We start from the raw sequence: 27,026 nt of genomic DNA, 5'->3' as shown, positions 1-27,026 counted from the left end.
AATAATCCACATAAACTGTCCTACATCCCTTGTTTAGCATATGAAGTATATAAAAGAACAAACTTGGTGAATTATTTTCACAAATACACAACAATAATCCACATAAACTGTCCTACATCCACTGTTTAACATATGAAGTATATAAAGAACAAATCTGGTAAATTATTTTTCACAAATACACAACAATAATCCACATAAACTGTCCTACATCCATTGTTTAACATATGAAGTATATAAAAGAACAAATTTGGTAAATTATTTTTCACAAATACACAACAATAATCCACATAAACTGTCCTACATCCATTGTTTAGCATATGAAGTATATAAAAGAACAAACTTGGTAAATTATTTTTCACAAATACACAACAATAATCCACATAAACTGTCCTACATCCATTGTTTAGCATATGAAGTATATAAAAGAACAAACTTGGTAAATTATTTTTCACAAATACACAACAATAATCCACATAAACTGTCCTACATCCATTGTTTAACATATGAAGTATATAAACGAACAAACTTGGTAAATTATTTTTCACAATTACACAACAATAATCCACATAAACTGTCCTACATCCATTGTTTAACATATGAAGTATATAAACGAACAAACTTGGTAAATTACTTTTCACAAATACACTACAATAATCCACATAAACTGTCCTACATCCATTGTTTAACATATGAAGTATATAAAAGAACAAACTTGGTAAATTATTTTTCACAAATACACTACAATAATCCACATAAACTGTCCTACATCCATTGTTTAACATATGAAGTATATAAAAGAACAAACTTGGTAAATTATTTTTCACAAATGCATAACAATAATCCACATGAAATGTCCTACATCCATTGTTTCAGTGTTTTAACCCAATTCACTATAACAAAGATAAATTTAAGATAACCTGCTGTGTTGCCTTAAAAACAGTTATCATATCTTTCCTAACATGCCTGATAACAATGATACAAAAAGCAGTAATATGATTGTATCTGTGAACAGTGAGGTTTAGAGATTACTGGTGACTATCCACTTAACACGCTATGTTCAGGTAGCTTTAGACATGTTATACATCTATGAGATCTCTAACTTCATAAATGGTGATACTAAACTCTGATCAATAGCGGAGTACTAATCTAGATAAAAACAAAAAAATAATTTCTAAACTAATAACGTGATTTTTATATAACGAACTAACTAGAAGTTTTGTTTGTTTGTTTTAGAATTTCACGCAAAGCTACGCGAGGGCTATCTGCGCTAACCGTCCCTAATTTAGCAGTGTAAGACTAGAGGGAAGGCAGCTAGTCATCACCACCCACCGCCAACTGTTGGGCTACTCTTTTACCAACGAATAGTGGGATTGACCGTCACATTGTAACACCCCCACCGCTGAAAGGGCGAGCATGTTTGGTGCGACGGGGATTCGAACCCGCGAACCTCAGATTATGAGTCGAACGCCTTAACCCACTTGGCCATGCCGGGCCTGTCTAGAAAGAAGTACACAGCGTCATAAAATGATACACAAAAAAAAAAAAAAAAACCTTAAACTTAAAATGACTGTAATTTACCGACGTCTATCACTGCTAACAGTATTTTCAACCGTAAACCCAATAATAGCTCAAGAGGTTCAGTACATCACGATTTTTGGATATTTAAATTAGTCCTAAGTTTTTTAGCTAACCGTGGAAAATACTCCTTATGAACAAATTATGAATAAATAACATCCAACATTACTGAAACATCAGTTAACCTAACCTGAAAAAAATATTGTTCTATTACTTATATAAATAACTATATATTTATAGGAGCTCTAATCGTAACATTATAATCATTCAATAATTCTAAAGAGCTTACAAGCAAAACCAAAAAATAATATGTTAATTACACTTGATGTACCATATTCTGTACCTTCAAGGCCTTTGTTCGGTACCAACACTCGTCAAGCTGGATGGGATACGAGACATAGTAGTGACCTAGACGATATTTATACCATTAATTGCATGAACAACGGTATGAACCAGATTAACCAAATTAAATAGAATTACAGTCAGTTTTATTTAAGCCATTTACAAATCAGAACTTACTTAAATGAATTAACTGAAGTTTAGAAGAAATTGGACTTCTTTAATTCATAGTGTGTGTCAAGCAACTAAAGCATGAATAGAAGAAAATTACGTCAGCAATTTAAAGATGTTGTAAGTGAAAGCAAACAAGAAAATATAATAATATGTCAACCAAACATCCATTTCATGCCTGTAATTATTGCTAATTGCAGTTTCTGTTCATATTACAATAATGTCATTAAAACAAACCTTGCGACGAATACCTCTAAAACTCCCGCACCGATCACCACCAATCATAACTGGGTAATAACTAGGCAGTATTTTTGTAACTGAGCAATAAATAAAACAGCTGAAATTTCTACAAAAAATGATATGTTTAAAGTTTAATTAACAAAAATTACAAAAAAGGAGTAAATTTCAGATTTAACTAATAAAAATTACCAACAAAAGAGAGCAAGTTTCAGATTTAACCAATAAAAATTACCAACAAAATGAGAAAGCTTCAAATATAAAATATTCTAAAAACGAACTTTAAAAAAAAAGAATTTGTTTGTTCTTTAGTAAAAATCTCATGAGTGGTGCAATAGAACAAGTCCGGCATGGCCAGCTGGTTAAGGCACTCGACTCGTAATCCGAGGGTCGCGGGTTCGAATCCCGGTCGCACCAAACATGCTCGCCCTTTCAGCCGTGGGAGCGTTATAATGTTACGATAAATCCCACTATTCGTTGGTAAAAGAGTAGCCCAAGAGGTGTCAGTGGGTGGTGATGACTAGTTGCCTTCCCTCTACTCTTACACTGCTAAATTAGAAATGGCTAGCGCAGATAGCCCTTGTGTAGCTTTGCTCGAAATTCAAAACAGAAAAGCAAGATATTTTCATTGATATATATCTAGAAAGAAATAAAACCTAATCTATGACGTAATACTTTGATGACAGATCATCTTCAATCTAAAAATTTTATTAAAATTATTTTCGTCATGGATGGTAAACATTATTGTAGAAGTAGATTGTTGTCGAAATGTCAGACAATTCCAGAAAAGGACGAAGTCACAATAACCTTCAGAAGGAACTAGCAGCTATATCTGACCAAGGGGCAGGTATTTCTGCTAGTAAGATTAATAATGGTAAAAAGTTCATTACTCAAGAGTCACAAATCTTAGAGATTCTTCAACTAACTCAAGAGTCACAAATCTTAGAGATTCTACAACTAATTTACTGATTTGTCACAATTCTATCACCATATCAATGGCTGGTAAACGAACGTCTGTTTTCATTTACAATTGTATTATGTTTTTTAAACTATTGTATAGACTTTAATATTGAAATGAGGGGTGACGAAAGGTTTTAATTTAAATAAATATTTGTTTCAAAGGCAAGATAATAAAGATGTAAGGCAGGAAATCCTAACTACCGCCAGTAAAACCTATAAAGAACGACCGACACCTGTGGGCTAAAATCCTGTGTTTAACCAAGCCTTAATAGTTTACGACAATTATACACGTGCTGGTTTCAGCGGCAAAATATTAAGTTTTTCGAAAGACGTGTATTGATCGTTGCCTACACTTACCAATCGATAATTTCAACTAATATTTAAATTTGATCTTTATAAGGTAAGTTGTTCTACTTGTAATAAATTACCATTACAGAATAGTAATGCAAGTGTGCAGTGCAGTAAGTCGTATCTGACTTACGAGGGAGTTGTTGGTACAATGAGGCAATGATCACTTCACAAATTATATCTCGAAAATATTGTGTATCGACGTAAATTAACTTAAACGTTTTCTAACTACGAATTGAACAAAGCACAAATGAGAGAGAATTTGTTGTTGTATCGACCAGCATTCTTATTGTTTCATAGCGTGTGTCATCTGTCTCTAGCAGGTGCTACAGAGATCGTACTTAACAGCTGGAGTACTTCTGTACAGGTGTTTGTTTACTTGGTTGGTGGAATATTTGGATGTTTCTTGTACAAAACAAATTCCTCTTATCAAACACGTAAAACTGATTAAAAGACTCGCATATCGAAGTTTCATGTATTGTATCGAGTATTGTAAAGGTCAACGGATGTTACCTTTGATGTAATTAATATTAATTATGTGCCACTAACTTTCGTTTTACTGAAAGTTTCTATATAGAGTGGCTGAACTTAAAAAAATGCTACGAGGAAAACGTTAACCTTTTGGACACTGGGATATTTTCACATTATTGTTTGTTCACACCAGGAGTCATTTTTCAACTAAATTGCTACGTTGTTATGAATATAGCGAAAGAATGAAAAGGACTTGTGTGTTCCTTTGTTTTTATGAACCCCCACTCAGGAGCTCAGCGATAAGTCTGAAGATTTATTATGTTAAAAATCTGGTTTCGATGCCCGTGGTGGGCACCGCGTACTTAGCTTATTGTATAACTTTACGACAGATAAACATCATGAAAAAAACCCAACTAAATATGCTATTAATAATGTTTTATTTGATACAAATATTGTGACACAATAGTATGTCCTGAGGCTTGCGACTTTAAAAGAGGGGTTTCTATATCCATGATGGGCAGACTAGAAATAGCTTGATGTACGGCTTAACTCACTTAACAACAACAACAAAAAGATAAAAATATTCTAACTTAGATTCCTTTTTATCATTATGTGTGTTGTTGTTGTTCTATTTTAACATTAATATTATTCTTTTTGGTGCCCTCTGGTGGTGTCCCGATATGGCCATGTGGTTAAGGCACTCGACTTGTAATCCGATAGTCGCGGGTTCGAATCCCCGTCACACCAAACGTGCTCGCCTTTTCAGCTGTGATGGCGTTATAATGTGACGGTCAATTTCACTATTCGTTAGTAAAAGAGTAGCCCAAAAATTCGCGGTGGGTGGTGAAGACTAGCTACCTTCCTTCAGGTCTTACACTGCTAAATTAGGGACGGTTAGCGCAGATAGCTCTCGTGTAACAGCTGCTTTGCGCAAAATTCAAAACAAACCAAGCGACCATAACAAGGAAAACAAAACAAAAAGCAGTTTACCTAGTATACTTGTATCAATGTTTACAGCTTCAAATCCACTCTCAAGAAATGTTAGTGAGTTTTATAAAATCAAGAATTATGACGAAGAACTATGATTATATATTAATGTAACGAGTTCGGAAATCACAATTGTGTTTTGTACCTGTTTCTTACTCGCAGCTTCCTTGACAGATAAAGATAGATACAACGAGTCATCGGTATATGAAGTTTGTACTTCTAGGACACCCTGGTGAGAGACTTAGGTTGTTAATGATATTTGAAGTGTTTGTTGCCTGATGCGAATGTGAAGCTTTGGAATTTTGGGTGTTTTTTTTGGTTTTTTTTCGAAAACCAATGAAAAAGTTTCTTTTTAGTGCTCATTTCTAGTAGGAAATTAATCGACTCAGATGCTGACTAAAGGCCTAGGAATATCAAAAACACAGACTGTACGAAACTCATTCATCAATGATACTGACATTTTCAGTTCGATTCGAAAGCTGGTACCGACATAGCTTGAGTTGTTTTGGACTAGTTAGGGGTTACATTTTTAATTCGAATGATAAAAGTTTTGGATTAGTACACATTAAAGATAACTTCATAGTTCACAATGGAAGTACGCCGATATAAAAATAAAAAATTGTCAGTCTCGCCGATGCTACTAAATACACCCATCTGCACACACTCATATGTACATATATCTAATATTAAGAAAAACGACCGTGGATTCACGAATTACCTCAATAAATAAAATAGGTTAGTCCACAGCTCTCTTCCAACTAAATTATTATTAAACGACCCAACATGGTTTACGTGTTAGGTGCGTGTTTGCAAGAACGTTTTTAAATTGTACAGAGTTTAGTACGTCTAGTAATAACCTATAGCAATAATCCAGCTGTACGGTGGGTACCATATGTCAGTTGGAAGATTAACCTGCGTTGGAAGACATCCGTCCATGGAAAACCTGTCACCATTTTCATCCGCTTGTGCAAATAAACTTAATAAAGCAGGAGTTCAGCACCGGTCCTCTAAGGGATTTAACCTTTCTAATTTCCGCCAAAGAACATTAGACGCTTACTTTACGATTCTGGGCCACTGGAGACGCCTTTGAAAGTTTAATCCCAGGAGTTTCAAAACAATCAATTTTAACGATAATTCCTGAAGTGTGTGGCACAGCTATGTTACAGTTTGCCACTTACTTAAAGGCGAATACAACCACAACTCGTTTGCTTAACTCACTTTGCGTACAATACAGTTTTGTCACGTGTCCATCTTTGTCTTATCTGAATAACGCAACGCAATACGTCGAAAGGAAAACGTTGCCTATGTTCTGTTCTTGGAACAAACCTGCAAAGCATCGTAAGTGTCAGGATAATAATAATAAATGTTAAACCAGTCGTAAACTTTCTTCACAAGTAAAGATATCATAAGAAAAGATCTATAGTTCGAATATACTTTTATCTTTCCGATCTCCATCTTAACAGAGAGAGGAGATTTTCTTAGCACTCAGTGATGATGAGAAAACCCACTTGTAGAGAAATATATATGTAAAAACGGCTGGTTTGGGTTGAGAAAATTTTTTTTATGTAGAGGAGCGAACAACGTTTCGACCTTCCTCGGTCATCGTCAGGTTCACAAAGAAAGAAAGAGGTAACTGACCGATAGCTGACCACATGTTTGAAGGGGGTTGTGTAATTGAGTGTACGGATGTAGAAGGCGTGCTTAGACGTTTCATTATATTTATTAATATATTTCTTAGCATTATTCTTATATTATCTCCTTAAAATTTCTGTTATTAAAATTACTAACGAAAAACCACGAGCTTCTAAAAACTCCACACGTGCTACAAGAAAATCTCACTCCAATCGATTTGTTAACTGAGTTGGAGCAGAAAGCTCGTGGATCAATGCTCATCCTCGCCTGAGGAAGGCTAGAAAATTCCAATATAGCTCGCATACAGTGAATGCTACCGTCTGAACTTATTTAAATTTTATATTGTAAGTTTTATTTGGTTAATTAATCCATTTTTATTTCCCAGTACAGTGTTCGGTCATAGTTGTTTAGAAACTTTAGAACAACGGTATCAATACATTTTTTTTCCCATGAAATCTACAAGGGCTGATTAAAAAAAAACACAAGAAACAACATAGTTAAATCGTTGTTGTTCATAACCTGACGTCATATTTTATGGAGCTAGATAATGCACTTGATCGGATAAGGTCGTGTCACGTGAAGTGCTGCTTCATGTGTTGTCAAACATTAGGCCTTTCAACTTGTACACGTGTAACATCTAACAGCCCAACTCTAGCATAATAGTGTCATGCGCAAAGGGGCGGTATATATCTGAACGAATCCAGGGAAATTATGACAGTTATTCGACCTAATGCACGAAATGTTAAAGTGAGTGTTCAAAAGCTCGTACTCCAGCGCGATCACGTGCGATTTTCCCCTCACCCAAGTTCGACTCCTTTTTTCTCACTAACTCTGGCTGTAGAAAACCTAACGATCTTACTCGGTCCCTCTCTGCTTCCTGCGATAATAGCACAATTACCATTGAATAGGCCGGCAATTTTACAAGGCAGCGGACAACATCAGTTGCCATGACAACAAGCTTAACGACCGTCTCTTTCAATTGTCTATTTGTGCGTAAAAGCACGAGTTTTATCGCGATAATGGCTGCGAAGATATACTAGCTACAATGCCAAATAGATTACGATAAACTACGAGGAAATAATTTTCAACAAGGAGAGCAGGAAAATCATTACGTAGCAATTTCGAATACTTTTTTTTTTTTTTTTTTTGCGTTTCCACCAATCACATTTACACAAATTATGAGGTGAGCTGTTAGACGAGGGGTTTTGCAAACATTTATAAGTAATTAAATATTTTACTAAAGTTTTGGATAACACAACTGAAAATGTTATGAAAAAAATAACACGGAAATGTAAACAAAAAAAGAAGAAAAAAACACCTTCCGAGCTTCGCAGTTCTGAAATATATTTCACTAACTGTTCTTTGTTGTGAAGGTAATGTGGTCGAAAAAAAATATGTCCGGCATGGCCAGGTGGTTAAGGCACTCGACTAGTAAGTAGTCTGAGGGTCGTGGGTTCGGATCCCGTCGCACCAAACATGCTCGCCCTTTCAGTCGTGGGGGCGATATAATGTGACAGTCAATCCCACTATTCGTTGGTAAAAGAATAGCTCAAGAGTTGGCGGTGGGCGGTGATGACTAGCTGCCTTCCCTCTAGTCTTACACTGCTAAATTAGGGACGGCTATCGCAGATAGCCCTCGTGTAGCTTTGCGCGAAATTCAAAACAGACCAACATAATACTATATCTTTCATTGAAATATTTTTTTCAAATCTGCTGTAATTTAGTGTTTTATGGGAAAATAATTCGATGGTGTCTAGAAGACCCTAGGTCATATTAATATAGAAACATTCGTAATAATATATATATATATATAAGTACTTTGTATATTATGTAGAATTAAATCTTGTTCAGAATACACTTGGTGAGGGAATTATAAGAATACAAAGAAATTACAGACACGCATTAAACTGAAACGGCGCCTTCGCTGACCCGTGGGTTAATGGGTCAGGTCAGAGACCTCAAGGTTCAGGCTTAGCCATCCCTAATTTAGAACTACTGACCAGATGTTAGGATAACCAGTCAAAAGGACTAACCACTGCTAATATTAACCGAATGACGAAATAGAGCGTTAGGTTTATAATGAAACAAATTCAACGATATTCGAACACAATGATATCAGTTCTGCGCACTAACCATCACGCCACACTCAACCTCTTTTGAGTGAGAAACAAAGGAAGTGACGTCAAAGGGGACAACGTATAAAAATTAGTGATAAATATATGTTGAAAGAACTGCCGTACGATGATGGTTCAAATAGAACTGGTGAATGCACCACATATAAAAGAAAACATCTATTGATTAGAATATTCAAATTAATATGCAAAATGAAAATAATTTTCTTTCAAAACATTTTTAATGATATTAGGTACTGTTAATTATATACATGAAGGGTTTAGAACATGAAAACAAGGAACCCACTTTTAAAAAAGTGGTATGTTTATAATAAAGTATATATACAATACTTTTTATATACCTTTGAAGATTTTGGCATTGTCTAATAATTAGCATGCTCGGATTATAAATTCATAGGTTTATGGTTCGTGTCCTGTTGTCACAAAAACGTTTGGGTAAAATCCTTTTATACGGCCCAAGAAAAGTAACGTAATGAGTTAGCGATGGCGCTGTTGCCAAGTTAGCTGTCTTCCCCTTTAGTCTGTAAGGTAATAATTAGGGTCGGCTATGCACAAACAGTAGACATATAAAAGACATAACTGCTTGTGAAACGTTGCACAAAAATTATTCTAAAATTTGTTACTGCAATGGATGACAAATGTCTTGTCCATCTTATCTGCAACAGTTATGTCAGAGAATGGAGTATTGTTTGAAACATGGTTGTTCCCCATAATAGAGATAGAGAGTCAAACTTCAAATATTGTATGTAGTTAGGTGGCCTTGCTGGTTTCAAACGGATGTATTTATATGTCTAGCCCTTGCATTGCAAAAACGTGTTTTCAGCCGCCAAGTATAGGTCTAAGCATTCATTCCGTTCAAAGGGTATAATTTACTACTAATTCTAGTCTTTTGTAAAATATGAACAGAGTTTAGCCGCTCAGTAGGATTTGTTTTTGTCTTCTTAATGGACGAACAACATGGTAAAAACTGTTTAACTAACTAATATTGTTCAGATTTTCACTTCATTTCATCTGCTTTTGAACTAATCGAAAGACAGCCGAAAGACTTGTAGAAGTTTTCCCCACCAGAATACAACAAATCCGTATTTTCAGATTCAATTTCTACTGAGACTTTTGTTTCCTTCGAAAAGTTTTCATTCGTTATGTTAAAATTTTAACTCCTATGAGTTTAAAGAATGTGTTTTCACTACAAACTTTGAAAGTGCAGCTGGTAATAGTGACCTTACATAATAAGTTCGTATTATCAATGTAATACAATTCACAATGCAGTTGTATTGTGTCTGTTGTAATTCAAATTAATTTATCTGTATGCTAATTAAATATCTTATCATTCGTTGGCTTGTTTCGAAATAAACTTTGTGCTAAAAATTGAAACATATGATTTTACCTCAAAATGAAATCGCTATTTTAAGTTAAATGCCAATCGGCCTGCATCGTGTCTTGGTGTAATTTTGTGTTGCATGAGATAGCATTGTGACGATCCCAGTTTCTTCTAGGAAGCTCACGTTTAAAACAGCTCTTATCTTAGTACCGAAAAGAAGCGTGCCCTCGTTCCCCGTGTACACTTTCAACAAGGGAATCCTGTTCGAGTGATACATGTTCCCCGTTTGGTTCTCTAACATTCCTACCGGCCCGACACAGCCAGGTGGTTAAGGCACTCGACTCGTAATCAGAGGGTCGCGGGTTCGAATCCCCGTCACATCAAACGTGCTCACCCTTTCAGCCGTGGGTGCGTTATAATGTGACGTTCAATCCCACTATTCGTTGGTAAAAGAGTAGCCCAAGATATGGCGGTAGGTGATGATGACAAGCTTCCTTCCCTCTAGTCTTACGCTGCTAAATTAGGAACGGCTAGCACAGATAGCCCTCGTGTAGTTTTGCGCGAAATTCAAACCAAACCAAACATCCCCCCCCTCTCTTCATGTCCTCTCTCCTCAATTCGTCTATAAATTATATGTATATCATTTACATGTGGTACTCTAACCGTTGTGAAAACCAGCCGCTGCACTAAACCTCTAATTGTCTCCCGCCTGTCATACGAGTCAAAATTACCAGCTAAATCCAATTAACTCACTTAGTCTGGTCGCCAGCTGGTTGAGTTCCCGAGTCTGACGAACTGAAAACCAGATTAACGATCTTTTTGTTGCTCGAGTAAAGCGGTTGCCGTGGCAACGCGAGAAGTAGAGTTTTTCACGTGACATTACGGTGAACACCCACATGTGAAGAGACCATGTTTCCTCAATAAAATAATGACTCCAAGTTGAAGCTAATAAGGGTTACTTACCCCTTTAAGTATGGATCTTAGAAAGAATGGAATTTAAACATGGACTTTTGTTGCATTTTGTAATAAAAATGTAAACTTGTGGATAATTTTCATACATACATACATATACATATAAAAATATAATCAAAAATAGTTACTTTACTAAGAGATGCTCCTGCACGCAAACTACACAGTTTAAGGAGAATTCCTTTTGATTTTTCACAAAACTAAGTCCAAGATTACAGTCAGAAAGAGAACGTACTTTGGATACTAGAATTACGATGTTAAAAAAACCTGATATTGAAATATTACACGAAGTACCAATAGCAATGTCTTTGGTTTATCTTTCCAGTCTCTTGCGTCGTCATGTTCTCAACTGTTTATCTTTGTGGACATCAGTATTCCCACCATGTTTGTTTAAAACAGATTAATGTCTTATTAACATTAGGTTCGGTGGGTTAATTCAGGCCGGAATCACATCGTTAACTTCTTCTCTCTTCCTCAGTTTAATTATGAAATAGACTTGAACTCCTTGCGACATCTCGATTCTTAATTAGTCACCAGTGTAGCGAATTTGCACTGGTCTCCAGGTTATAATGGAGTAATGTTTATACCTTCATTCCCAACTCTACATAATATCCTGTAGTGACCGTACATGTTGAGCAATACAATATGTGGTTCCTCAATTCTATAAAACTATTTTCTTCGTATTTTTCGAAAGTTCTCTTGATAGAAATGGTCGATGAAGGTGCAGTGAAGCTAATATAAGATGGCTAAGTGTTGTACTTGCTTGAGCAAGAACACTTCTATTTTGTGCAAGAACACTCCCACCAACTCCCTAAGTTCTGTATCCTTGTGGCTGAACACTGTTAAGAAGTGATTTTTTTTTTTGGCAGTAAGCCAGTAACATACCCTCTTTTATTTTTTTTTCTGCTCTAACTTGAATACCGGAAACCGTAATACACCTTTGTATCTCACCCAATCTCCCGAATCCGGTTTCATTAACGCGCAGGTTTGGAACTAAAGAAAAGGGAAAAATCACTGTATTATGTTTTTTTTGGTTTTTTTTTCGACCACGGATTTGTTACCAATGTATAAAATATTCTGATAAGTAACAGCTTAACTCTAACAGCCTCACTATGTGTTAAACAGTTTTATGATTAATTTTTTAGAATCAAATTATTCACAGCTATAGACAAGATCACAGAAAGATAAAGTGTGACAATTACACTTTACTATCCGAACCACTAAAAGTGAGATTTTATGCATCTATATTAAGACCTTTTATAAGTTCCTTAAAGACAGCGACATCTATCAAACCATCATGCATTAAGTAATGAACTGAGTTTATAATTTCCCTTAAAAATAGAAGTTTATATGAAGTAATGTTAAATTGCTCATTCTTCGTGTATTCAACCTGTGCTTTATTAAAATGAACTAAAGACAAGAATGTGCAGCATTTGAAATAAGAAAGTTTCAGTGTAGGTTAGCCTCACCTATCATAAATAACCAGCTTAAACGTTCAAAATAAACGTCTTGAGTTCTGAGAAGGGGAAAACCTAGGGTAATTAAATGCTGTAAACGTGAATATCTTATGAATGGATTAAAAATAATAATTAAAACGTATTTTCAGTTATTCCAGCAAGAAATTATATTTATCAACTTACATACTATTTTACGAATCTGTATTATACAACACCATGCATATAAAGTAAATATCTGGAAGCCGCTGTCCACTTAGTTAAATATACTTATAAATGGAAGTAGAAAATACCAACAAAGTACACATAACTGTTCGTAGGTGAATAACGAATTTTATATCATGAGTATATAGTTGTATTTAATTATTACAACATGACTGGTTTGTTTTGATTTTCGCGCAAAGCTACACGAAGGCTATCTAAGATTGCTGTCCCTAATTTTGCAGTGTAAGACTAGAGAGAAGGCAGCTAGTCATCACCATCCACCGCCAACTCTTGGGCTATTCTTTTACCAACGAATAGTTGGATTGACCGTAACATTATAACACCCCCACGGCTGAAAGGGCGAGCATGTTTGGTGTGACGGGGATTCGAATCCGCGACCGACAGATTACTACTAGTCGAGTATTACAACACGAAAATTCAATAGATATAGTTAAAAAGAACGGTACGATTGGATTTACAAATGGACATTTATCTATTGCTCAGGTACTTAAAAAGTAATACGTTTGGATATAAAGGCTGTAGTACACAAGCTTGGTGAACGGTTCCTCATCTGTAAGACTGTCAAGTTATGTGAATATTTTAGTATCTACAGAAGAACTAATTTTAAAAACATAATAATAACGTACCATTATTGGTGAGTCAGATAATACTAGTATTTTAAGTTTTCTTAGATATAAGAAATAAGATGTTAATTTCCCCAAGTGTTTGGCCTTTTGTCATCGAAATATTTAAAAGTAAACAACTACAGTTTTTCTACTAATGGAGGAAACATAATGGAAGCTTAGTTTATTGGATGTTGTTGTGTTTGTACTGTCTGAGACTAACTGTCTGCGTACCTGAGAATCCTAGGATTTTATCTCTTTCTTCATCAAGAGACTTATACAGTTGAACAAAAGAAACTTGAGAGTTACTACTATAACACATTGTTTTCTGTATTATGAATAAATATTTTCCATTTTAGTTTCATTTAATTTAAGTGTAGTAATGCATACTTGAATGAAGATATGCATATATAAGAAACTGATTAAATGCTTTATGTTGTTAACCGATACATTAAAAACTAAAACGTATAATGGTCAGATTATGTTAAAGCCGGATATCCTCTCTGTCAACTATATTTTCGATCGTAATTCCAATGACGTATCAAAAACTTTTAAAGTAACTAAAAATGACTTTTGTCTCAGTGTAACAAAAAAGATGGTTGCTATTCTCGAAATTTCCACCATTATCATTTTCATTAGATATTTTCAACCAACATGGTACTAAACAAATTCGAACTTGGATTTATTTTCTTCGTATTAAACAATGAAAACGGCTCCATTCCATATTTCACTCCTTCAGAAAATTTTCTTTTATATAACCGGATTTAGATAATTGTGGTGGGCAGAGCACAAGTAGCCCATTATGTATCTTTGTGTTTTACAAACCAAACGAAAGTATTAATTATAAAACTGGGGCCCGTCATGGCCAGGTGGGTTAAGACGTTCGACTCATAACCCGCGGGTTCGAATCCCGGTCGCACCAAACATCCTCGCCCTTTCAGCCATGGGGGCGTTATAATATGACGGTCAATCCCACTATTCGTTGGTAAAAGAGTAGCCCAAGAGTTGGCAGTGGGTGGTGATGACTAGCTGCCTTTCCTCCACTCTTACTCTACTAAATTAGGGAAGGCTAGCGCAGATAGCCCTCGTGTAGCTTTGTGCGAAATTCCAAAACAAACAAACAAACAATTATAAAACGCCGCCTATCAACCTGAACGTATGCGGAACATACTAGCAAATAGCTTATTAATCTACAAAGAGAAGGAACTCGCGAGCTCCCATAACTTGTTGCAGTTCTTTCTATTGGTTAAGTATGCATATGTATTCAATTCTTACCACATTTTCCTGTGAGAAATAATTGGCAAGTACGGGTTCTGCGTACGTACAGTTATACTTGTAACGGATCACATGCAACTGTACGCACTTTCAATTAGGTAGCTTGGACGTACCCATGACGTTGGAAAACCAATAGATAATCTAATTCATTTTGTTTTTCATAGTATATCCGACGTTGCGATTAGACATTTTGCTTCTCGCGAGGGCTACAACGGTAACTTATATGTAGAGAATACCTCTCATAAAGTACAACACGTGTTTCTGATTATATGTTTATATGATTATATGTTTGTTTTGTTCTCATCTTGTGTGGGGCTCAGTGAGAGTTTTAGCGTTGGGCGCGTTAAGCGTTGTAAGGGTAAGCACAAAGAATTCAGCACTGTGGAAAGGAAACACATATCAATCCAAAAGTAAAAATACTGCGCGTTAATCCATAAGGGCGTTGTTGTTGTTCGGTTACTTCTATTCGGGTGTAATTAAGTTTTTCAGCTACAGCCATCAGACAAGGAAGTAAATAAACGGGCTAACGCCTGGGCGTTTTCAGCAAAGTACGTTAATGTAAGCATTATGTATGATTACTGTACTGCCAGTGTTACAGAACTGTTTTTGTGGGAAAGTTTAAAACTTTATCTATACAAGCACATAATGGGCAAAACATAATACTCAGAGATCCCTAATGGTCAAGGCAAAGTCATCCTTTTTCTCCGAGCCAGAGGGAAGTCAACCAGATGATAGTAACCACCCCCTGCAGCAACTGCTCTTAACCAAATTGGTTGAAAATGCCAAGTATACTCCGTAATACCACCTCTCCACCCCTTTTGACCCATGGATTCTCATTCCGAAACCCTAACCCCTTTTTAAAAACTTTTTCTTTTCGCGCAAAGCTATTCGAGGGCTATCTGCGCAGCCGTCCCTAATTTTGCAGTGTAAGGCTAGAGGGAAGACAGCTAGTTATCACCACCCACCGCCAACTCTTGGGCTACTCTTTTACCAAAGAATAGTGGGATTGACCGTCACATTATAACGCACCCACGGCTGAGAGGACGAGCATGTTTGGTGCGACCAGAACTCGAACCCGCGACCCTCAGATTACAAGTCGAACGCAATAAACAAATAAAGTCTAAACGTTTTAAATATTCGAATGTGTAATATTATGAGCAGAGATATTTAGTATATGTGTTTGTAAATTATATATTTATCAACTCCCAAAATTACATTATTGGAAGCTATATATTTGTTAGTAATAACTGTCAGCAGACCACACATGGTTAATATATATATATATATGTATAATGAATGTGTGTGAAAAAACACGGTGTTTAAAATTCGTGTGCAATGTTGTATCTTGTATCTGCTCAAAGTAGAAAACAAGTGTGCAATAATTGATCACAAAAACCATAATTGTGTGAGTGTGTGTGTGTGCCTTCTACGTTACTAAAACTTGGTCGACCTAATCTGATGACCTAGAATAAACTGCTAATTGCAATTGTATGTATGCGAAACAAATCTATTATATGTTAATGTATAGGCTTCTATATGCTCAACGCTCTTAAACAATGGCATGAAAACAATGTCGTAAGAACAAATTAAAACAATAGTTTTTGATATAAACGACCTGACACGTTTCAATAGCACCTGGTTGCTGTATTTATTTTTAAAAAAACAAGTAGTCCTGTACAAGGCAACTTCGGACCACCGAAACATTTTAAGCCACTTATATTAAAATCAGCTAAGGAAAAAAAAACACAAAAAAACTTAAAGGATAATATTAAGTATCGTCCGTTTTTTTTCCTTCTTTTCTTATAAAATACCTAATGACTTCACACCAGGCTTTGTGGAAGGTAGTAATTGACACATCTAACTGATTAAGTACTTGTTATCTTTAAATTGAAAGCCAAAAGCCTGTAAAAAGTGGAAATGTGTCCTTTTGTTTTTCAAATTCGCGCAAAGCTTTTGTTTTGTTTTGAATTTCGCACAAAGTTACACGAGAGCTATCTCGGCTAGCCGACCCTCAGTTAACAGTATAAGACAAGAGGGAAGGCAGCTAGTCATCACCACCCACCGCCAACTCTTGGGCTACTCTTTTACCAACGAAAAGTGGGATTGATCGAACATTATAATGCCCCCACGGCTGAAAGGGTGACCATCTTTGGTGTGACGGGGATTCTAACCCAGGATCCATGCCGGGCCGGTAATGTACATATATACATATTTGATGTTCTCATAGCATGTCACTTGTACGAAATTCTTAATATTTTATAATCCTTTATATTATATTATGGTGCGTTACTATGGAAACGTCTGATGTCGCGACAGTCACGAAGCAGGTTTTTGCTCGCTTTGAATAATTAGTACGTGTCGCGTATACTTATTGTTAATTAGCTTAACTTTCCAACTTTCCATAAAATATAATTTCTTGCAAGGTAACAAATATTTTTTGTATTTCGGAAAATTTTAGAGAAAAGCTATTCCTAAATTTGAACTGATACAATAGGGTAAAGGCGGCAAGCCGGTTAACAGCACCCATCGCCAACTGTTGTGCCACTCATGTGTGACCAAATAATGGGACTTGATCCCAAAGTACAGACAGGACAAGTTTTTGTTGTTGTTGTTGTTTTTGGCGAAATTACGGTTGGAGAATGATAAACCATAGGCCACGCCCGGATCATAAGTTAAAAAAAAAGCTTTAAAGAAAAATAGTGAGAACTGTTCTCGTTTCTTTTTAAATGAGTCATGTTTTATTTTTTAAAAACTATCTACGTTGGAAATGAACCAGAAACTTCTAGAAAGAAAGAATCTTCCTGATTGTGCACATTTCGCATGAGAATAAATTGAATATTTTTTTTATTACTAAAACGTTTTTATTCCTCTCAAAAGAAGCTCTTCAAGCAAATTCATCAACAGGGCTGGTCTTAATCTGACTTAATTTAAGAAAAATACTGGTTCAGTAAACATTACATTCAGATTTTCAACTATCTAACAGTTTCCATCGATCAATTCAGCTCGTATAAAATTACACGCCCAAAGAATTCAATTACGTATATAATGCTCATGCTATATAGCCTTATTTCGGTATCATATATGCCTGAAATCAATACTGTCACGCATTTTATCCGTCTATCTCACTGGCTATCAATTCTAAGAATCTTATGAATGTTTGATATCTGTGAGTGTGACGTGTTATGAAACTTTATTATGACAGTTATTATTATTATTATTAGTGTTTAAAATAATATTTAATGGACGTCAGTAACACTGACATAGTTTTTACAAAGTCAGTCACATAATATTTTGATGTCATAACCCATGTTCCAAGCTTGGCCAAACCAAGTTTTTATTTTCTTTTTGGCCCGGCATGGCCAGGTGGTTAAGGCACTCGACTCGTAATCCGAGAGTCGCGGGTTCGAATCCCCGTCACACCAAACATGCTCGCCCTTTCAGCCGTGGGAGCGTTGTAATGTTACGGTCAATCCCACTATTCATTGTTTAAAGAGTAGCCCAAGAGTTGGCGGTGGATGGTGATGACTAGCTGCCTTCCCTCTTGTCTTATACTGTTAACTGAGGGTCGGCTAGCCGAGATAGCTCTCGTGTAACTTTGTGCGAAATTCAAAACAAAACAAAAGCTTTGCGCGAATTTGAAATACAAAAGGACACATTTCCACTTTTTACAGGCTTTTGGCTTTCAATTTAAAGATAACAAGTACTTAATCAGTTAGATGTGTCAATTACTACCTTCCACAAAGCCGGGTGTGAAGTCATTAGGTATTTTATAACAAAAGAAGGAAGAAAACGGAACGTGATTTAATATCATCCTTTATTAGGGAGGACTAGCAGAGATAGCCCTTGTGTAGCTTTGCTCGAAATTCAAAAACAAACAAACATACTCTCTATATATGTAAAAACGGCTGGTTTGGGTTGAGAAAATTGTTATGTAGAGGAGAGAACAACGTTTCGACCTTCTTCGGTCATCGTCAGGTTCACAATTTTCCCAACCCAAACCAGCCGTTTTTGCATATATATTTTTCTCTACATGTGGGTTTTCTCGTCATCACTGATTATTAAACATACTCTATAACGTCACTTATTTTTCTCCGAGCTACCTTGAAATGGTGAAAGGAAAAAAAAAAAGTCAAATTTTATTTCAATACGCTGTCTTCAAGGATACTAATTTATCATCAGTTCTGTGCATTACTTTATTGAAACTGACTGACATATTTTCTTTGGAAAAAAGCACTCAACAACTTACCTTCCTGTTAAATAAAGACGCAAGAAAAGGGGTAAACTTTTATATAGAAGTGGTTGTAAAGATATACGTGTTTGTACTGCGACTCTCCTGGATTCCTTGAAAGATCCCCTTTCTGAGTTCACGATGTAGTGTTTTTAAATGGAATTTCTTATACCTTAAAAAAAAAAAAACAATGAAAAAAATCATTGCTTCTATTTCCACCTGGTAAAGAGATTCGTGGTTTATTGACTAAAAGGTTGCGTGACGTGCAATACTACCGAAGTGTGTTTGTGTGTGTTTTCTTTTAGCAAAGCCACAAAGGCTATCTGCTCAGCCCACCGAGGGGAATCGAACCCCTGATTTTAGCGTTGTAAATCCGGAGACATACCGCTGTACTAGCGGGGGGCGTAAGGCATACAAAGTCATTGATTCTGAATTTTATACTAAATTATAAAAACAAAATAAGCAAACAAAACGAACCTCTACAAACACGAGACTGCTGTTACAAAAAAACTTTAGGTATGTAAATACAGATCCTGTATGTAAATACAGATCCTTATGTTTCAAACTAAATTATTCCAAACATTTTTCCTACTTCAAGTATTGGTAACATGAAAAAAAAATCCGTTTACTGAACTACACATAAATGTTAAAGAAAATAAACATAGTATCTCACAGGAAGGATAAAAAAACACAAACAAAGCCGGTATTCAAGAAACTGAAATGTCTAACACTACAGTAATAGACAAACGGAGTAACAAACTCCTTATCTCAGGAAACGAACAATAAATATTTTACTTCAGCATAATCTACGATGTTTACGTAGCTCAAATAGTTTCATAAACTAAGGTTGTATTCGTTAAGTCACGTATATTATGTTGATGTTAGAATTCCCTCAAGTGAGACAGTAATACAAAAGTCTAAATTAACAATGAAAAAAATATATTGTTGTAACATGCTCTTCCGTTGAGCAGATTATTTTGGATTACATAATAACAATAACGAAATAGTTTATTCTTTCTTTAGTGTTTGTCACAGGTTAATTTCACTTGTAGTTGTAGGCCTAAGTATACAAATACTCTTAATCTTATTTAGAAGATTATCTCTCTAATGGTTCGACAAAGGTCACTTATAACTGACCTCTGAGTTACTGCTACCCTGGTGCTGAACTCATAACTCATTAAACTCACTAAGTGATCAACCATAGTTATAAATACTATACCCTAGGGCCTGTGGATATCAGAAGAAGCAAACAGCTCCGTTTAGTAAACTAAATTATAATATTTAAAATGCAGCTTAAAACAGCATATGTTTTCTGTTAGCATTAGAAAGTTCTGCCTGTATAAATAACTATCCGCTTACCACATGAGATAAGGAAGTCATTAATATTTATCTCTATTGCAATCCCTCTGTGAAGTGTAACTTTTATGAGACACAATTTTCTGTCAAAAACAAACAAACTATACTTGAACAATAAATTACCAAAACTGACTGATTGTTCGGTCCTTTTATTAATTTCACTTGCCATCCTCAGCGCACTGGACATCTCGAATGCCATGACAGTCAGTTTGTTGTTAAACTCAAACCCACACAATGGGCTGGTTATCTCTGTTTTGCCAACTACTGGTATCGAAACTCAGTTTTTAGCTTTATAAACCTTTAGACTTACCGCTAAGCCACTGAGGGGAGAGCGGTGTTATACTCACAATAATTCCAAGAGAACTGCAAAACTATTGATTTTAGTATAAATCTATCGTTCGTGTAATTTGTTAGAGGTACTTTGTAGACGGGCCAACGTATTCCTTTGAAATTCATTAAGGGCTTGTTGTTTGCTTTTGTCACCAAGTAAACATTTTGTACATCAGTGATTTCTTTACGCATGTGCATGAAGAATCAACCAAACAACGTTTGATAATATTACTTCTATGCAAACACCGTCTAGTTTAAAACAAAGAAAAATGTTATGTAATGCATTAGACTTGCTTAACTTGCGCATATACAACCATATAAAAATAGTGTTACTATAAGCATAATAAAAGTATTCAATCAATAAATACCGTAATTTTTATAAGTTCAGTAACAGCGTATATCTTAGGTTTTTGTGTGGTAATATTTTATAATCATTTGTTAGAGTTTTCGTAGTAACTATTGTATGCACAATATTGCAGATATATTGTAAATATGATTTTTTTTAATTGTTAATTACTCATAGAGGTTCAAAACCCGCAAAGCCTAATATTTATTATTTTCAAAATTTCATATTCCTTATTCAACCAATATCTGATTGCGTTGCTTTCAATTTTAAAAATCCCTCAAACTATTATTAGCGTAGTAAAAAGATATTTTGGTGTGTAAAAATACACTCACGAGAAGAGGGGGGGAAGTATAGGGGTAGGCACAGTTTGTGGCATTTTTGGTCTTCATAATAGTTTCTCATGACATCCGCCAAACTGAAATTCTATGAATTGGGCTGGGTCTACTTCTGGGTCGTAGAGATAACATCTTTAACCCACCGTCTTCACCTCTCTAATTAGCCTTAGGCCACTGATTTTCTGTATTTACAAGCTGTACTAACGGATGTCAGAGTACAAGGACTTATTCTACAGACGTTCATTGTCGTTGGCTGCTTTCCAAGTCTGACAGCTTGGTTGAAGCTTTCTAGCTTATTCATTCCATGAACAACGATTACTCAAAGGAAAATACGAATACAGCAGTTTAATAAATGCTAATATTATGAAAGCTTCATGATGTTTAAATAACATTTATTTTGCTTGAATTTTCTTATTTTATCTTTACCAGATGTCAAAGTAACTGATTTCCACGTGTCAACTTTCAAATATGAATTAAAAACAACAACAGTCTATTATGTTGAATATTTCTGCATTTTCCAATTCGCGAAAGTTTATAACCCCGTGTCAGATAAGATTTTATATTTTCTTAACAATTAGCTTCATCATTATTGTGTTGTTGTTTTTTTGCAAAATACACTCTACTTCTCACATATTATTTTTTAATGCTGTGCGTATGTACGTATTTAAACGAATCAATCGCCTCTTATATAAAATAGTTACATACAGGATCGTTCATCCCAGGTGAGTCTTCTGGTATTGAGGAAAGACCTCCCGGGCAGCGAGTAACTCATGGGATAAAAAGATATAATCTGTAAAGCTGCTTCCATACAGTTTTGATTTGAAGTTCTAAAAAATAAAAAAAAATGCTGAAAAAATTGCGGTATAACGTGACGTTTTTGTTTACGAATTTCAGACCTACCTTCACAAACAGTTATACATATCAATACACAATTAAAAATGAAGTTCTGTTTTCATTCTGTTTAACATTCGTTCTACTGTTCCTCAATATGACTTAACATTTTAGAGAAACGTTTAAGTTATTAGCTTAAGATTTTTTATACAAAAATGTTCACGTGGATCTGGAATCAAATGATTACGATAAAAAATATTTACAATGTATTTCGCTACATAACTTGTCTGTCCTTACACTGATATTCAATAGATTGTATAATTTAGAACAAATTCTATGTGAATCGAAATTTTATTCTCCAGAAATATTTCTGAAATGATACGATATCAAATCCTGGGGCCCGGCATGGCCAGGTGGGTTAAGGCGTTCGACTCGTAATCCGAGGGTCGCGGGTTCGAATCCCGGTCGCACAAAACATGCTCGCCCTTTCAGCCGTGGGGGCGTTATAAAGTTCGGTCAATCCCACTATTCATTAGTAAAAAAGTAGCCCAAGAGTTGGCGGGGGGTGGTGACTAGCTGCCTTCCCGCTAGTCTTACGCTGCTAAATTAGAGATGGCTAGCGCAGATAGTCCTTGAGTTGCTTTGCGCGAAATTCAAAAACAAACCAAATACTGGTAGGATAAATATTTACAGTTTAGCTCTCTTTCAATGTTTAAAAAAATTGTGTTGAAACAAAAAAATATAATACTGTTGTAAGCTATATTTTAATTTATATGTTTGTTTGCTAAAGGGAGCTCGTCGTTACGTAATGATGATGAATTTATGATCTAAAAAGTTCGTGTAATATTGAGAAAACGAATATAATATAAACGCGAGAAACAGTGAAACAACGAGTACAGTGACTATTGATTGAGTTCGGTACCAGTTAAACAACGAGAGTTATTACGTTTTTGAACGAAATCTTGTAAGCAAGTTTATTCGTAGGTGAGTTAGTTGTATGGCAGTTTTCGGAAGTCCTCTTAAACGTTATTTGAACCGTTGTATTTCAAGTCTACAAATGAAGGTAATTTTTCTCGGAGGAAAGTGATAAGATAAAAAGGCTTCCCAGGAAGAAAACTAATAAAAGTTTGTTTTCAGTACAGGCAGCATGCTTGTTTTGATGTATAGTTAAAAGAAGTTAAACAACAGTTTAGGTCAGAACTATAGGGCTTGTTATTTCCCGCAAAACCAAGTTTTACTGATAAATTACTTTTGATACTGTACAGTAAGGGATTCCACATCTCAAACCTTCTTTTCATCGGTCCATTACACATCAAAACGATATCAATTCGTTTTTCTAGTGCTTGGGACAATTCTGAACAATGGTTTTGTTTATGTTGAATTTCGCACAAAGCTACACCAGGGCTATTTGAGTTAGCCGTTTCTAATTTATTCAGCTATGAAAGACTAGAAGGAAAGCAGTTATTCACCACCACCTGCCGCCATCTCGTAGGGTACTGGTTTATCAACAAATAGTGAAATTGTCCGGTACTTTATAACGTTCACATGGCTGAAAAGGCTAGCATGTTCGGTGAGTGGGAATCGAATTCGTGACCTGCAGACTGCGAGTCAAACGTCTTGACCACTAAGCCTTTGTATAATGATGGTGCTTATAAACAAATAAAATAATTTTATGTAAGGATGTTAACCAATTCTTAGACATCCTTTGTTTTCCAGAGTCGTGTATATCAATGCTCAAACAACAAACTTTACTTTTAAACAAAAGTAAAAGTTGAAGTAAATAATATAATATATTTGGTAACATGTATGAAGTGTTACTGACTGAATAAACAATGCTTGCTAAATATATGTTATCTACCTCTGATGGGTCAGCGATAATTGTTGGTCTTAAAATAATGCTAAAATCTGGAGTTCTAACTACTGTGCAGAGCGCAGATAGCCCATTGTGTTGCTCTGCGCTCAAAGTAAACTTTCCAGACATAGTATTTTAAATCTTTAAAAAAAGGAAAATTAAATGCTACTTTCCAACTTTCCTTTAACTATATCGCCCCCCCCCCTGTGGCTCAAGGGTAAGTCTGAGGACTTATAACGTTAAAATGTGGATTTAGATAATAGCAGTGGACACAGTAGCGCAGAAAGCCAGTTGTTTAGCTTTGGGCTTAATGACAAACAATATAGCCTAGTAAATTTTAAGTTGATTAAAAACGCGGCAGTTATATTGTTGTTTTTTCGCACAAATCTACGCAGCGGCTACCTGCACATAACCATCTCTAATTTTGAACTTACAGGGGTTTGTTGCTGGTTATTAAGTAAAAAGCTATGCAAAGGGCTGACCCACCACGGATATTGAAACCCGGTTTCTAGTAGTGTAAGTCCGCAGACATACCACTGTATCATTGGGGGTCTAAAATTACAGACTACAGGGAAGGAAAATAGTCAAAGCACCCACCACCACTTATTGTGCTGCTTTTGTTTGAAAACTAGATTTGATTATTAACCACTCTTATAGCGTACTTATGTCCTCAAAGTGCAGGGAGAGAGTTTTGCAGGCACACAAACCACTAAGCCACTACCAGCCCCATCAATTAGGAAACAGAAATCCTCAACATAAAACGGGCTCGTTTGTTGTAATCATTCATTAAAACCTATACGAAAATGTAAGTAGTGAATGGTTTTCTGGGCTGAGAGGGAAAATGTTCCATTTACACGTCTCGTGGATTATTTCTAATTAACTTTCTTATCGCATACGGGAAAAGCATTTAATAACCACAAGATATAAGGAACTCTATAAAAAGATGAAAAAAGTACTTACATATCCGCAATAGTGTCATTCGTTAGGTTCTGGTTTTTATTTTGTCACGTTTAATCCTTAATAATAAACTATAATGACAGCAAGATTTACTATGGATTAAAAAAATCACTGATTACAGATAAGATTTCTTTGTGCTAAGGTTAAACTAATTGCGTTTGTTGTGGTTCAGGCACGACTTATAGACAGGTTTATCAGGTCCAGTGACAGTGACTATCACGAAGTCTACAGAGTTAACCGAAGGAAAAAAAAGCAAATGGTGTGGTATTTTGAAATAACACGTTTATTATACATAGTATTTTGCTTTGGCACGCAGTCACTTAACTTTATGTACGTGTAAGTATTTATAAATAGAGAAGCCAAACAGTTGAGTATTTCTGACAAGTGCCTTTTTCTGTGGATGTTTTTGTTTGTTTGTTTTTCCAATACGAAGGTGATTATTTTGTTTTTTATTACTTAGCACATAGAATTTTGTTTGTTTGGAATTTCGCTCAAAGCTACTCGAGGGTTATCTGCATTAGCCGTTCCTGATTTTGCAGTGTAACACTAGAGGGAAGGCAGCTGCTGGTCATCACCACCCACCGTCAACTCTTGGGCTATGCTTTTACCAACGAATAGTGGGATTGATCGAGATATTATAACGCACCCTCGACTTAAAGGGCGAGCATGTTTGGTGTGACGGGGATTCGAACCCGCGACCCTCAGATTACGAGTCCCGTGCCTTCACCACCTAGCCGTGCCAGGCTGGTACATAAAAAGCCAGACAACAAGTGTTTGTGTGATTTGAGCTCAAACAGTTAAAATAAAATTAATATGAAAATATGTGGTATTGATTGTTTGCAATTAGGTATAAAGCTACACAATGGGCTAGCGGTGTGAATCCGCAAAGTTAGCGCTGTGCCACTGGTGGGCAAGACGTAGTAAATACGTAGGACAAATTTTTATCTTGCTTCTTACAAAGGGACAGTGACTTTACATTAATGTCACTACATTTCCAGATCACATACAGTGTTCATTTAGTTCGTAGATTTTAGAACAAAACTACATTGAGCTATCTGCTCCGGCTATCACGGGGAATTGAACCTGACATTTTAGCGTTTTAGGTTCGTAAATTTACCGCTGTTTCTCTTGCTGGACTATAATATATGTATATATGTCTAAAACCATGATCTTTGTTGTTAACACTCATTGAAACTTTGATTTAAACGCAGCTTTTAATAAAGCCAGTACAACTGGCATATTGCCAAAAAGGTTAGTTATTCTTTGGTTAAACAGTGTGCGATAGTTTTTCAATAAGTCACGTATTTTGATCTCTTAGGGTTTATTAATGAGGATTATAAAGAACCTGATAGCATTATTATGGTTTCCAGTGGAACCGATTTAGGGAGTCAAAGCCGCATTGGCACTAAAAAGGAAAAGTTGGGCTTTAAAAAATTAATAGATAACAACGTGTACTTAAAGTAATCACTGACAGGATGATATAATATGAGAAGTGACGAAATAGAACGAGATGATTGAAAGAACAAGAACAACAAAAACTGAACCAGAAAGACATGTTAGTCCAAACAACTACGGAGAAAAAGCAACATCAGTATTAAGAACAGTAATAACATCAAATACATACTTAAAGAAACTTGCTACAGAATTGCACACAAAGCTATGATTTGAGAATTGTATTTAATATCTCTTCCCGCTGCTAAATATTCATATAAGTCAAAGATATGTTTAGATAGAGGACTTTCCAGGCTTTGTAAAACAAAAAAATATGAATCAACTTGGGGAGTCCAGAACCATCTAGAAAGTGACCTGCAACAAGTCGTGTCCTTGCTTGAGTAAGCAAAATATCGCATCTTGTAAGACGTAAGAAAGCGGCCCGGCAAGACCAGGTGGGTTAAGGCATTCGACTCGTAATCTGAGGATCGTGGGTTCGAATCCCTGTCGCACCAAAAATGCTCGCCCTTTCAGTCGTGGGGGCGTTATAATGTGAAGGGCAATCCCACTATTCGTTGGTAAAAGTGTAGCTCAAAAGTTGGCGACGGGTGGTGATGACTAGCTGCCTTCCCTCTAGTCTTACACTGCTAAGTTAGAGAGAG

General features: G+C 35.7%; 1 long non-coding RNA gene across 23 annotated transcripts in view; it reads right to left on the bottom strand.

The window, feature by feature from the left end:
* The window catches only part of LOC143238642 (uncharacterized), a 49,586-nt gene that overhangs the window by 12,438 nt on the left and 10,122 nt on the right, over positions 1 to 27,026 (bottom strand). For 6 of the 23 annotated variants that reach the window (XR_013020684.1, XR_013020683.1, XR_013020687.1 and 3 more), the window contains exons 1-3: positions 24,937 to 25,111; positions 21,999 to 22,120; positions 1,919 to 1,983 (exon numbers count right to left, since the gene is read on the bottom strand). This is a non-coding gene — a long non-coding RNA (uncharacterized LOC143238642). The other 17 variants (XR_013020680.1, XR_013020681.1, XR_013020691.1 and 14 more) reach the window with 14 other exon arrangements.

The sequence above is a fragment of the Tachypleus tridentatus genome, chromosome 13 (assembly GCF_004210375.1).
Source record: "Tachypleus tridentatus isolate NWPU-2018 chromosome 13, ASM421037v1, whole genome shotgun sequence".
Taxonomy (NCBI): Eukaryota; Metazoa; Arthropoda; class Merostomata; order Xiphosura; family Limulidae; genus Tachypleus; species Tachypleus tridentatus.
The sequence above is the reverse complement of the archived record's forward strand: the minus strand, read 5'-3'. Positions and strand labels throughout refer to the sequence as shown.